Source organism: Ambystoma mexicanum, chromosome 11 (genome assembly GCF_040938575.1).
Source record: "Ambystoma mexicanum isolate Mex_15411 chromosome 11, UKY_AmexF1_1, whole genome shotgun sequence".
Taxonomy (NCBI): Eukaryota; Metazoa; Chordata; class Amphibia; order Caudata; family Ambystomatidae; genus Ambystoma; species Ambystoma mexicanum.
Genome location: NC_090934.1, coordinates 1,261,382,592 through 1,261,396,897, shown reverse-complemented (window position 1 = coordinate 1,261,396,897; position 14,306 = coordinate 1,261,382,592).

Sequence of the window (14,306 nt, the reverse complement as noted above, 5' to 3'; positions counted from 1 at the left end):
GTGTATTGTTTACCCCTTGCAATATTCGAGCTGAGGAATCAGCCAAGTAAGGACCACCACTTGTCCCCGCACTAGATTGTGACGGGAAGACGAATGCACACAGCACATTCTCCGCTGCGCAGACACTCAGATGCACAGAGAAGCACCACGATATTAGGAGATAAGTTTACTGATTACCTGAAAAAACTGACTAGGGCAGCGCGTGCAATCTCAAGACAACTCTCACCGCCATTTACAAGGGAAGAAGGGAACACAGCTGTGTCATTTCTGGAACAGAACCCCCAAGGGCAACTAATGCCAGGGGATTTCATTTATGTTAGAAGTTTTGTGCGTAGGTGGGATGCCCCAAGGTTCCATGGCCCATATGAGGTAGTTTTTTGTATGCCCACCGCTGTCAGGTCAAAGGACTCCGGTACTGGATACATTTAACAGATGTACGGAGGGCGTACTATAATGTTCAGGGGGAAGTGAATGAGGAGGCACAACAGCAAACAATAACAATGAAAATGTTGAATGAAAAGGACAGGTAAAAGGAAGTGTAAACGGTATATTAATATGCTAACGAACAAATTAATATGCTAACGAACAAATTCACTGACAGGTAAAAGAAAAAGATAACTGGGTAACATTAATGATTGAAATGAAATATGAAAAAAGTGATCAAATATAAATGAGAAAATGTCTCTCTCTCTCTCTCTGTTTCTCTCTGCGCCCGTCCCACCCCTCCCTCTCTCTCTCCTTATAATCCTCTGGTAGATACAGTACAAAAAGAAATGTTTACATGTATATACCTAATGCACATTTATGTTTTAAATAGGAACAACCATGGCAACAAATGAGCAGCCCGCAACGGATAGCAATAGAGTGTCTAGATGTAGAGATGCTATAGTAAAACGCTGTAGATATTCGTATGAATGTGGACTGTCTGTGTGCATCATATTATTTTTTGCGATAATGTTTGGCCTAAGTACTTATTGGTTCGTAGAATTCATCTCTATCGAGATGAATGAGGGGGGAGGGGGTAACGGAAGTAATATGACAAATGAAACCAAAACAACTGAAAGCGTAAAAGAAGGTGATTTTTTGGTATGGGACAGATTCCGGCTTGTATGGGGCTATAACACGAAACCGCCCAAAACAATCAACCCCTCCAAGGAAAGCAGTGTTGAAATGATTGCTAGCACACCTCCCCTGCCAAATGTTTCTGACTACAATGCCCACAGCTTAAATGACCGCAACCCTTCTGTCATATCATGGCTTTACAATACCCCCACTACCCTGCCCACACATGTAACCACCCCTACAGCAGACAGTACATTACATCATAGAATAAAAGAAGAAAACGAAGTGATGGCAGAGAAGTTTGCATCTCTGTATGATGACTGGGAAAAGGGGTGTGTGGGAAAAGGGGGGTCTAGATTACACCTCGCCCGTGAAGCTGGGAGATACCTTAGAAATAATAGAAGGAAAGGGGAGGTGGGGAGTAGGAAGTATGACGAGTATTATGGTCTGGGTTTAGATAAAATGGAAGACCCAAGACACCCTCACCAAACTAATAAATTGTATGCGGACATGAGTGCAACTGCCAAGCAAACAACAAATGAGAGTTACTATGTCTGCTCCCTTATCCCCCACGCCTCAGGAACACCCAAGGTGCTGCTACCAAAAGAATTGTCTCTTATAAATGCCCAATGTCTCCTTCATCTTACGCTGTGCAGAATTAAGAACACCTTTCAGGCACATGTAATAACTTTTAACATGCTACAGAACGAGAAAACATGCTACCCGAAAGTGGAAGGAGTAATATGCCTGAGAGAACCGTTTTTTTATAATAAAAGGGACATTATTTACAGACAACAAATGGAAAGATGAAGAAGTGACATGTAAAGCTGAGGCGCTACGAGGAGTGTCACCTGAAAAGTTGCAGTGGATCGAAAAAACGTGTACACCAGTCTGGAAGGAGCATATCGCAAAGCTAACCTGGGTGACTGCCATCGAAAAACCGTTCAAACGGCAGAAAGAAATAACATATGAACTGTGTTTCCAGGGAGAAGGAAAAACCATAACAAAAACTGCAACAGGACTCTCACCATCCCAGACATGAGGAAGGGGACAGCAGCACTCATGGACACTTACTGGGTGTGTGGCAGCCAGGCATACTTGCATCTCCCACAATCATGGAGCGGCATTTGCTCACTGGTTACACTACATTGTGCCCTAATGGTGATACCAGAGAGCCACATCGGTGGGGGCATGAAAGTGAAAGATGCTCCTGTGAAAGCAAGGCCCAACCGACGGAAGAGCCGCAAATGTATGTCCTGTCCTTTGGCAATAAGGAAGAAATGCTGTCCCGAAACAGACGATCCTCCAATTACATATCCAAAGCATCTTCAGAACTACTGGCGCAGATCCCAGACAGATATCGATTGTTTAGCTCTGCAGAGACTTTCTTTGCCTCACTCATTCCAAGCATCCAAGCACAGGCAAACGCTAAGTGGCTCCAAATAACCGGCTGGGAGCTGATCCAGTTAGCAAGCGACACTGAAGAAGGTTTCAACGTGATCAAGGTAGAGCTGAGAGCCCTGCGGCTAATGACAATGCAAAATAGGTATGTCTTAGACCTATTAACAGCGATGGACGGAGGTGTTTGCCGAAAAATTGGAAGTGCCTGTTGCACTTTTGTACCTTCTGAAGACGCAGATAATGGTACATTGTCCCACGTGATCGCAGCAGTACACGTCCTAGGAGAAAGAATGAAAACCGAAGGTGGGGCAGAAGCAAGCACGTGGTTCGACAACCTCTTCTCCTGGGTCCCATCATGGTTGGGGATGACTGTCAAACTACTAAAGCCCACAGTGGTCTTTTTACTTCTAATTTTTTGCATGTGCCAGATGGGCCTTCGATGTTGTGCAAACGCGGTACCAAATAGTACATTGATGATAGTGACAATGGGCAATGCTGGAGGTGCAGTACAAGCTATGCAGGAAGCTCAGGTGCAAACAGGTGAAGAGGGTGGGCCCAAATACCAGATGGTGCCAATATACCACGGTGGGGATATAGTGGACCAATTATGGCACACAACAGTTAGAGAGCCCCGGGAATTTGAATGGTATGAGGAGGTGTGGATGGATTTGGAGGGGGATAGGGACTGTATATACCTGACTTGTACACCAGACGAATATGCTAGAAGGAGAGAAACCCTGAGGGGGGTGTGTAGGCCTTGGATGCCCATAAAGGGCACCCCGGCGTGGGACGAGGCAGTGGCTGATGAAAAGGAACGCCAGAGGTTGGGGGAGTTACAGTATTCGTTACCTAAGTAACAAAAGGGCAGAAATGTATGGGAGGAGAGGTCCAAGGGACCCCCCTTCCATGCAGTCCCCTCCTTGTGATGTCCATGACTCATCAGGGCCCCCCCCCGCCACCAGGGCCCAGGTGGTGGGTGGACCACTGGTTGACACATTGACCAAACGTACTGCATTAGGCTAGGTCCTGGAAACCATTTTGAAAACCAGACGCCATCTTAAGACATGATTCCTCGTGCGCTGCAGCACGGCACCCACCCTCAGAGAGTCCTCGCCTACCCATGTTGCCTCCGCTCCCTGGCGGATCCGCTGAAAGCCCGTTCCCACGAACAGTTGGACATGAGCTAGTGCTAGAGCAAACACTGTATCATTCACCTTCCGCAGTACATCATTATCTTCTGCGTGATCCGGGTGTCGGGCCGGCTTGGAAAATAACTGTAAATCGTCCCCGACGAAACAAAAGCCTCAATCCTATACCAAGAAACTGCTATATATATATATAATGCATCACAATGATATCCCTTCTGCACGACCCCCTTGTCAAAATCTACAAACACTGCAAGAATAGAAGAATGTGTGATTACTTGACAAAATGGTCAGGATACCCAAACCTCCTCAGTTATGTACAAACAACCAGTGCCCCTGGCCTCCTACTATGTGCTTCTCTAGGGGTAATGTAAATAGAGCAATACCAAGTCCTTATGCCATGACTAACCTGATGCTGCTAGAGTGCAAAGGAACACAAGCGCGACAGTACTGTGAGCTCATGTAAATTGCTTAAAGAGATACATAGAATGCAATCAAATGTGAATGTATGAGTTTAACATGTATTACTGCTGTCAACCATATTGGTCTGTTGTTCCTGCATGCTCCATCAACCCTAATGCTACCTCACGTATCGTGTTTACCATATAATGCAAGAGCTGCTATTTTTGCAAATAACTCACCCTGTAGTGATTGATAGAAACGTTAGTATAGTTAACATATTTGAAATGACTATGTAAAGGTGCAAACGATGTAGACGTGTAACCCTTTAGAAAATCAATAAGCCTTATACATTATACGAATCCCTTTGTTTTCAATATAATTTGCAGCATACGAGAAGAGTATCATCGTGGGCATATCCAAGGTCACTTACCGTCCCTTCCCATTGAAGCCTGCCAGAGAAAGCAAAGGCCCGAGCTACACCGCCTCACCTCCCCCAATTCGGCTGGAGCCGCTTCAAGCATTCAGGTTCCCCCGCAGCTCACATGGCCACGGCCAGCCACCTGAATTATTTACAACCTGGCAGGAAAACCTGGCCATAACCAAAGGCCAGAGGTGCCCCCACGGCCCACCAGTTCACCCCAGATTAATGGCGCTTGTAAAATAAGACACCTAATATTGCGCCAACATTGTGTAAAAGCATCTGTCATTACTTCTAACGAGACCTAAAACTCGGACAGCTCACCCCGTGCCCTGAGACCCGACCCCATGACCCATGATACCTAGTCAACAGGAAAACAGTAAGCATGTATTGATGTATCGTCAAGGTATTCCACCCAATGTGCATTCCTCCTGTGTTGTATTAACCTGTAGAATAACCTATTGTAGGATTTACAGGACAACTGACATTGTAGTATTGAATGAATGGGGTGTGCATGGCCATTAGGGCAGAAAGCCAAGAACGACGTCCATCAATGACACTGACCACGCCTGGCCTGGGAGCACCTCCCAGATGAGCCCAGCTGACCTACCCACCCCACGTTGGCACCTGGCGTTGTCCACCAACCACAAAGCGACACATCACAGCTGCACATATAGTTAGTCGATGCCACCCAATCCCCATGAACATGTGCCCCCTATAGTGTGTAGGTTCTTATGACACTTTTTGTAAATATAAACGCCTGCCTTTGCGATTGTCAGGCAGAGCGCTCTCGGAGTCTGCAGACTTCTTTGCATGCCCTATTTTGACTTAGATAAAACTTCCATTAAGCTCACCCGCACTTGGTCCTAGCCTTATTCCCGTTTTGGGAGAGTCCATTATTGCCTCTCATTGCGGGGAGGGTCGTGCTATTTGGGGACGCTCGCCTTCACTTGTCTGTCATCTTGATTCCTAAACCTGTATCTGTGTAGCAGCTCTCTGAACCCTGCTCTGATAGGACTACACAGATACATCACAGCCTGCACTGGGAGGTCGTATAAGTCCCTTGGCTATATTCCTGAGGTTGTGTGGCCTCACTGAGGAGGAATGAGTTGGTACAATTCTAGGGCACTGGTGCTTGTCAAAGTCAGGGAGGTTTTTAAAAAGACCAATCCCTGGATTAGCATGTCTCATTTGACAGCTGTGACAAGGTCACTACACAGGTGGTATACACGCATTTCGTCTACCACTTTTTCATCGTGGGACTTTTCATCATTCATTTTTTAGGGGGGGTGTTTGTGCGGGTTGGGGTATGATTATTTAAGTAAGGTGCGGGTCTGGGGGGGCGCAGCCCCCCATAAATAAATAAATAAAAAAATAAAAATGTTGGCGATGAAAGGGTCGGCGATGAAAAGTCCCACGATGATAAAGTGGTCGACGAAATAACGTAGAACCTACACAGGTATGTTCCATCAGAGAGCGCCAGACCCAGCAGCAAATGCTGCAGACTCCACCATAGAGGAGACGTTGACTGATCACCCCAAGGGACTGGAAATGAAGATGGAATCATCGAGATTAAGGGAAGAACCAGGCAGAACCTGGTTAGAGGAGAGAGGGAAAGATGCAGCACACAAGAAATATCAGAGGGAGCAGGAGGGACACTGAAAAATTGGGAAACCTAGGAAGGAGCCAAGAAAAGGATGAGAGTGAAAGGGTCTGCAAAAGAACTTGGGAGGCAAAGAAGACATCTCAAAAAGAGAAGGGGATATGAAAGGTATAGGTGGAGGCGGGAAGGGAACGATACCGGAAAAGCTGGGGATAAAACAGCAAAAGCTAAAAAGGAAGGAGATCAAGTAGTAAAGGGCTCCTATTCCTGCCAGCCAGAGGACAGTTAGGGACACCAAAAAGAATAAAGAAAACATTAAAATGACAAGAAGGAGACCACCAGGGATCTAAGAGAAGGGAGAACTCTACCCAACCAACCTGAGGACCAGGGAGATAAAGGATGAGGTCTTAGACCTGGGAGGTGAAGATCAGGACATATTGACCAGAAATGGAGAAAAAGGAAGGAAGAAAACATGTTAACAACACAAGGAGGCAGAGGCAAACAACATAAGAGGGGAAGTGAAAGAAAGGAAACACATGCCGGAAGAAAATCACATGGGCAGTTAGGAGGCTCACAGAAGGGGAGCGACAGAAGAAAGCAAACCAGTAGAAAGCAGCAGAGTAGGCAATAAAAGAAAGGCACAAAAGAACTTTGAACATGAATGAACCATGGAAAGAAGAGAAGGAGAATGTGTGATGAAGTCCCTTGCCTACCTTTTAGTGATCGTTGGAGTGGCCAGGGGACCCGGGTGCCACCACTCGTGCAGTGATCCAGGGCCCTCGTGGATGTGGTAAGGATCCGCTGGCCGAATACACCATGCCCAGAGGTTATGGCAAGGGACTGTCCATCTAGACCTACTCTTCCATGCATGGCCCATATAAAAGATGCTAAAGCTTTGCAATCTGCTGTTCCTTTTATGGTCCTCTAAAACAGCGCTAAAGTCTTTTCACCCACTAAACCATGCATGTATGACCCTTCAAGCAGTGCTACATTTTTACAAACCTCAGTCATGTGCATGGCCTATTTAAGCCACGCTGAAGCATTGCAATATCTTTCATAACTGCAACACACCCGCAGCATCCTATTCCCCATTCTTAAGCGGAGGAGGCTGAGTCAGATTGCTTCGCGGGTTGTCCATGAGTGAAACCAAAGAAAGGATTAGCTGAATTAGGCTCAGGCCGCATTGCAGAGTGTCACAGCCAGTCAGAGACACACATAATCCAAGGAAGATAATACAAGCTGGATTCAAATGATCACCTGCTATATTGATTTGTGATTGGCCCAAGCTCCTATGAGATGAACAGGTGGTTAGAGAGTGGTGTAGGAGAGTTTGGAGAAAAGGTTATTTTAGAGGAGGCCTGAGGAGCACGCAGACTGAGAAAAACCAGGAGGCCAGGATTTGGCAGGAGAATGCGGAGGGTGAAAAGAGAGGAAATGAGGAGGCATTGAATACCAGAGGTTGTGGAGAGAAGGAAGTCTATGAGAGAGGAAAGTTGGAACACCGCGAGTTGCAGAGAAGAGGAGGGTGAGAAGAATGGAAAGGTGAAACATTGGAGAGAGCAGGAGGAGGGTGAGAAGAGTGGGAAGGTGGAACACTGGGCGTTAGAGAGAGAAGGACGAGGGTGAGGAGTGTGGAAAGGTGGAACACCAGGAGTTGGAGAGAGGAATAGAAAGGTGAGAAGAGTGGAAAGATGGAACACCAGGAGATGGAGAGAGGAGGATGGTGAGTGGAGAGAAGTAATAACAGCAGCGGAAAAGAGGAGAGTGAGAAAAGAGGAAATGTGGAGGCATTGAACACCGGGCGTTGGAGCGATAAGGAGGAAGGTGAGAATAGAGGAAAGATGGAATACCCGTTGGAGAGTGGAGGAGGGAAAGACAAAAGGAGAGGAGGAATAACAGCAGAGGGAAAGGAGGAGGGTCAGAAGAGCTGAAGAGGAATACTAACAGAGAGAAGGAGTGGAAGGGAGAGGAGATAAGGAAAATGGGAGAGAGAAAAGGTGATAAGAAGGAAGGGGCCTTCTAACCCAGGGAAAAGCAAGCTGGTACTGTGGCACAGGGCGAACCCTGTGTCAAACCGTGGGAGAGGAACAAGCACTTTACAAAGCATTGAGTCAGTGCAGGTGAAGTACAAAGGCAGGAGTAGAAAAAATAAATAAAATAGGACCCCTAGGTACGAAAAATTGCTCAGCGTAAAGGAGTGAGACATTAGGCTGCTACGCAGTAAATCCAAGAATGTGACACAGGAAGCAGCAAAGGGGGTTGTGGAAAGACAGTGGAACCTATAAAGTAGCCTGTTTTCCCCAGGCTCTGGGCCTTTGTGAAAGTATGGATCAACCTGAGGTGGTGACTACCAGTATGGACCTCAGAGCGCCGTAGGAGAACTCACCATCATATGAAAGCTCCAAAACACTCGACTAAGAAAGCAGGAAGTTCAAGAAAGACACTCCACCCATAGATGGAGTGACCAGATGAGGACCCGAGAATCCACAAACAATTGTGGGGAACATTCTAGTTTGCAGTATTTATGCTTTCTTTCAGCTAACTCTATGAATACCCCCAGAACTGTTCTCTTGTGTCAGGCAGCCAGTAGAGACCAGGACCTGGACTTGACGAGACCAGCAGGACTTTTGCCCTTTGATATTTTGTCACTTTACCAGAGACACTGCTGTGGTCGGCCACTCAGGAGATGCCAATGTGGATTTGAGCCTAAGCAAACTCTGTCCTCACTAAAATTATGTTTTCTGCCTCCAAGGATTTCAATTTAATTTACCCCTGCAATAACATGCCAATAAAATAGTGTTTGGAAAGATCTCTGTGTTTGGCATATGCTTTATTTACATTTGCCATGTGACCTATATTGTCAGAAGTGTGATCAGTTTGCCAAGATAAGGTGGACCCTGTAGCACTGAGAACCATTTATGCTAGCGAGATAATCAGGGTGCCCTGGTTTCAATTTGAGAATAGGAGGGGAATCCAACTAGGGCTAGACCTCAGCACCTACCTAGTGGCCTCTATACTCCTATTGTCATTTCAATATCAAGCATTCAGTCACCATGTGGGTCACACTAAAAGACGGTACAACGTCCTTTCATCACGGGACATTTTTTCGCAGGTTTTTTACCGCACATTTTTTAACCAAAAAAAACATTGATTTTTTGGGGGGGGTTAGAAAATGATATATATGGGATGTGGGTGTTTGGAAATAGATAAAAACTGAAAGTGATTGGGGGGTTGGAGCGGAAACCCCCCAAAAATATATATTTTTTAAATTCAATGGGTTTTTTCATTAAAAAATGTGCGGTAAAAAACCCAGCGAAAAAACATCCGGCAATGAAATGACATGGAACCCTAAAAGACAACCTGCTTTTCCACAGTGAATCCAACACCAAGACAGACAAGGCCACTCGTAGGGACCAAAGTTTAACCGACAACTGTTTCGGGAGGATCAAGGAAGGTCTAAGGTGACTCTCTAGGGGACTCCTTAGATGTTACAGGATCCATAGCCAGTATTGCAGACTAGATAATCTGGTGCAGAAGAGTTTATCTACCCTGAAGGTTTCCCTGAGGGAGCAAAGTCACAAGCCGTACTTCTATCAAAGTGGAAAGTTTTACATTTCCCTCATGGCTGGTTCAGATCCACAGCCTAGGAAGGTTTAGGCCATCCCAAGAAGCAGCACCCAGCCACCTCCCAGAGAATCCACAGATCCATTGAGAACACACCGACTTAGAGGAAGAATTTGTTTTTCGACACCAGAAACAGAGCCAATTGTCAGGCCCATCATGGAATAAGTACCCACTCCAGGCTGTTACAGAAAGCTTCTGATACCATGGAAATCACTATGGACGAGTTGGCTACTCAACACCTTGCAATACTAAACCAATTTAGGAAGCTATCTCACGGTCATGTTCCTCAGTCTCCTTACTGCAAATGTTTGCATCAGATGACAACCCAGAACCGTACATCCAGAGGTTTGTGAGAGTCGCTGAGGCAACCAAATGCGACAAGACATCCTGACCTCAGTACATTGCATTGCTTTACTACTAATAAGGGACATATCAGCAGCTTATTAAGTCTTGAATGCCGATGGACAGACATACTGAGACCCTGAGGAATGGAGTTCTGGTGCGTCTAGGAGATGACAAATAATACCACCGCCAACAGCTGAGGTAGGTGTGGATGGCATCTTGCAGCACCTCGCAGCAGAGGTATACTGAATACAACTCACCTAACATGAATCCCTAGGTAGTTTTACATTAGGGGAGATGAAGGACCACTTCATAATGAAGCAGCTCTTGAACTCCCTTCCAGCCTAACTAGAGTGTCCCATGAGACACCTCCATCAGCCGTCACTAGAAACAGAATGCAGACAGCTACGGGAATTCCAGAGAGTCCACCAATCAAGACCCCTCCCAGCTAAAGTGAAACCACGGAAGCCTGTGCTGGTCCCACCAAAATAATAACCAATGGGAAACCTGAAAACATGACAAGAAACCCTGATTGACCTTAGCAAAGGAGAAGGCCCTCCCAGCCTACTACTCAGAGGATCAGCGGTCCCTGAGGCTAAGAGACCTATCTTGCTACTAGCAGAAATGCCACCACTCAAGTGGTATCCTTGTGGGAAGCTGGAGCACGCCCAGAGGCCTTGCCACAGTACTTAAATGCCTGAACCAAGAGATACCTGTGCCCAAGGGAACCAGATCCAGGACAAAAGGACTGGTGGTTGAAAACGAAGACAGAGAAGAGATTGATATGCTCGCCCAGGCAGAACTAGTAAATGTTGAGACCTGGTTATGAGAAAGTCAGGAAAAGGTCTTATACAAACAGGTGGAAATGTGAGAACCACAGGGAAGAGACCGAAAGGAAGAAGACATCAGTTGGCATGGAAGACCCGATGAAGGGTACGAATGGCCTCAAGACTTTCTGGATCTACCTAGCTCAAATGGTTTCCCACGGGTGAATCAGTTGGAAGGAAGGGAGATATGTGAGAAAGTCCCCTACCTGTATCTTGGTGGGATAGTTGAGGTGGCGAGTGGGGCGGGAGCCAACATGTGCCATAGTGTTGGGCCCAGAGGCGTTTTGAGGAGGATTGTATTTAATTTATTTATTGGGTATTTATAATGCCCCTATACAAAATGTGTTTCATGCGCAACAAGACAGGAGGGGGGAGCAGGGATGACAAAACAGACAATGGTCCTATTAGTAACAAGAAGTGCAGGGGAGTGGCAAGGGGGTAAGTGCCAGACATGGAGGAGGGGCCCATGGGTTAAGCGAGTGCCAGAGGTGGCCAGGTGGACCAAGCCAGGGGAAAGCAGAAAGTGCAGGGGAAAAAGGTCTGTGTGCTAAGTGCGAGGAATATGACTGGGACTAAAAGGGCTTAAGGGGTGCAGGCCCAGCCAGGCAGGAGCAGGGGGGAGGAGCCGGAAGGGCATGTGCAGGTTGAGGGGTGGGGGGATTAGGGGAGACAAGTTCAGGGTAGACTGGTCAAGGGGGGCTGGTGCCCTGTACGAGTCTGAAGGAACCAGGCAGCCTGTGAAGAGGCAGAGAGGGGCATTAGCAGGGTAGGGGAAGAGGGAAGGAGGAAGTGAAAAGCAGGGTCTTGAGAATCTTAAAGAACTTAAGGAGATACTGCTCAAGTCTGAGAGGGGCAGGGAGGCCCTCCCTGAGGGAGGCACCTGCGGAAGAGAGAGATCTATCCCAACTCTGCTTGGAAAGGCGTCTGATCTGCAGAGAGTTGGAGCTAGAAGACCGAAGGGCCCTAGCAGGGAGGTATTTACAGAGAGAGTGTTGGATGTAGTGTGGTCCCAGGCCCCAGAAAGCCTTGTGGATGATGCAGAGGGTCTTGAACTTGATCCTTGCAGCATCCAGGAGCTGACAGATGTGGTCCATGGGCTTGAGGCCAAGGATAGGTCTCACAGTCCTATTCTGGATTAGTTGATGGGGGCAAAGGGATGAGTTAGGCAGATTGAGGAAGAGGCTGGAGAGAACCAGAGCTCTGGAGACATTGAGTTTCTGGGGGAAGGTGAGGAAAGCGAGAATTCCTCTGAGGAGGTGCAGCTGAAAGTGGGCCTTCTTGGCAAGAACTGTGATGTGAGGAGAGAGGGAGAGAGAGAATTCGAAGGTGACACCAAGGTTTTTTACCTTACAGGATGGTGAGGGGAGGGGGCCCATGGAGGGCAACCAGAGTGTAGGGGGGAAGGAGGGAGCTGGGGTCCTAATTAGAAGGATCTCAGTCTTACTGCATTAAGGCAGAGATCGTTAGCAGTGCACCATGCCTGAATAGCAAACAAACAGTCTGGAATGAGAGAGGAAACGGAGGAGGCAGAGGAGGGACGCTTGAAAGAGAGCTTTCGCCTTACAGGAGGGTGAGGGGAGGGGGCCCATGGAGGGCAACCAAAGTGTAGGGGGGGAAGGAGGGAACTGGGGTCCTAATTAGAAGGATCTCAATCTTACTGCATTAAGGCAGAGATCGTTAGCAGTGCACCATGCCTGAATAGCAAACAAACAGTCTGGAATGAGAGAGGAAAAGGAGGAGGCAGAGGAGGGCGCTTGAAAGAGAGCTGTGTGTCGTCCTCATAACACTGAAAGTTAGGAGAGAAGGCGGCGGTCAAATGGGTTAGAGGGACAGGGAAGATGTTGAAAAGCCAATGGGAGAGGAGAGACCTCTGGGTGACACCACAGGAGGACCCCCATGCCAACATCACCATGCCTGCAGATGATGGCAGAGAATTGTCTCCAAGTGTGCAAAATATGCCCCAACCAGAGAACCAGGTTTGTTGGAAATTTCACACATTGTGGAAAAGTTTCTTGTTTACCAACGCTTAGATAAGAGGGTTCCAATTAGCAAAGACCTGGCTTGAGGAAAATCATGTCAAATAAAATAACAAATGACAGGCAGCCAAGGAAGTACCAGTTTATAGGACTGTGCAAGTGTCGGAACCCTGTGACAGAAGAGAAAGAGGGTCTATCTCCAACTGCCGAATTGAAAACATGGTGTGGTTGGCAGGTACCCACAAATGCGCACTTGAGACATTACATTTTTTACGTGGGAAAACAAAAGCATTGTGCAGATAAGGAAATTGAAGGACTGGGTAATACATATTTTACAAGGATCAAGCAGCTTTGATTAAGAAGGGGAGACGTGGTCAGTTGTTCTTCAGGTTCTAAAGTCAGTAACTTTAATTACTATATATTGCTTCCTTCTCCATGCCTTTCTATTTTATTTATAATACCACTTCATACCAATGCCCACTTCATTTATTTCTGTGCGTGTCCATGCTTGTTTGTTTAGAAAATCTAAAGCAGAGGGGGAAATATATTTTCTCAAGGTCACAACATTTATTTTGGACAAATATTAAAACCGTGATTGGAATCAGTGGCATTATTTCACAAAATGTTAAGAGTTGTCATCACAGCACCATTGACTAGTCGCTGGCACCCCAGGAAGGCACATCAAATGATCCGAATGACAGGCCACTGTCTGCTTCTTAGGCAAAACGTATTGGGAATGTAAGACTGCAGCCTGATAATAAACAGTGAATAGTAATGGGCAGTGTCATGTCCGGAGAGGATACAGTTAACCTAACATGACGAGAAGTCTCAGCAAGGGAACATGGAAAAAATGGAGCCGCGCTAGCTCTCGCATGCGCAGAAGAAACTGCAATAACGATAAGTATTTCCCCTCTGCTCTGCGTCCATTACTTCTGGTGCGCTTTTTCCCCTCAGTGCAATTGCACATCAAAGGACTGGCCTGTGATGATGGGGAGACAGGAACCTGGCGACGAGGATGGGATAAGCAGCGCATGTTTCCCACGACAGATTTACCAGATATCCTCACACTCAGCTGAGCTGTCAATCGAGAAGGTAACTGGCAAAAGGAGTGAAAGTGAAGCCAGGGAAAGTGAAATGCAGAGAAATTAACCATCTAATGAGGAAAGGCGCAGTGCAGCTGTGTTTCGCGGACCAGGCCCCTTCAACATGGGGGATCTGCAGGAACTGGGACAGAGATGGGAAAGATGGCTTCAGAGATTCGAGAACTACAAGTTGCCTAAGATGAAAGTGCCCAAGACACATTTTTCCAGGAGACTGTTCATAAATCTGGTTGGAGACGAACTGGAGGATTTCATCCCTACCTTCCCGTCTGAAGAGGTCAAAGACATATAAGGGCCTCAAAGAAGTACTGAGCACTTATTTCAACCCTCAGCGAACGTGGACCATGAGAGACATACCTTTAACACAGCATGTCATAGAAGTTTTTGCGACTTGACTGCGCAAGCT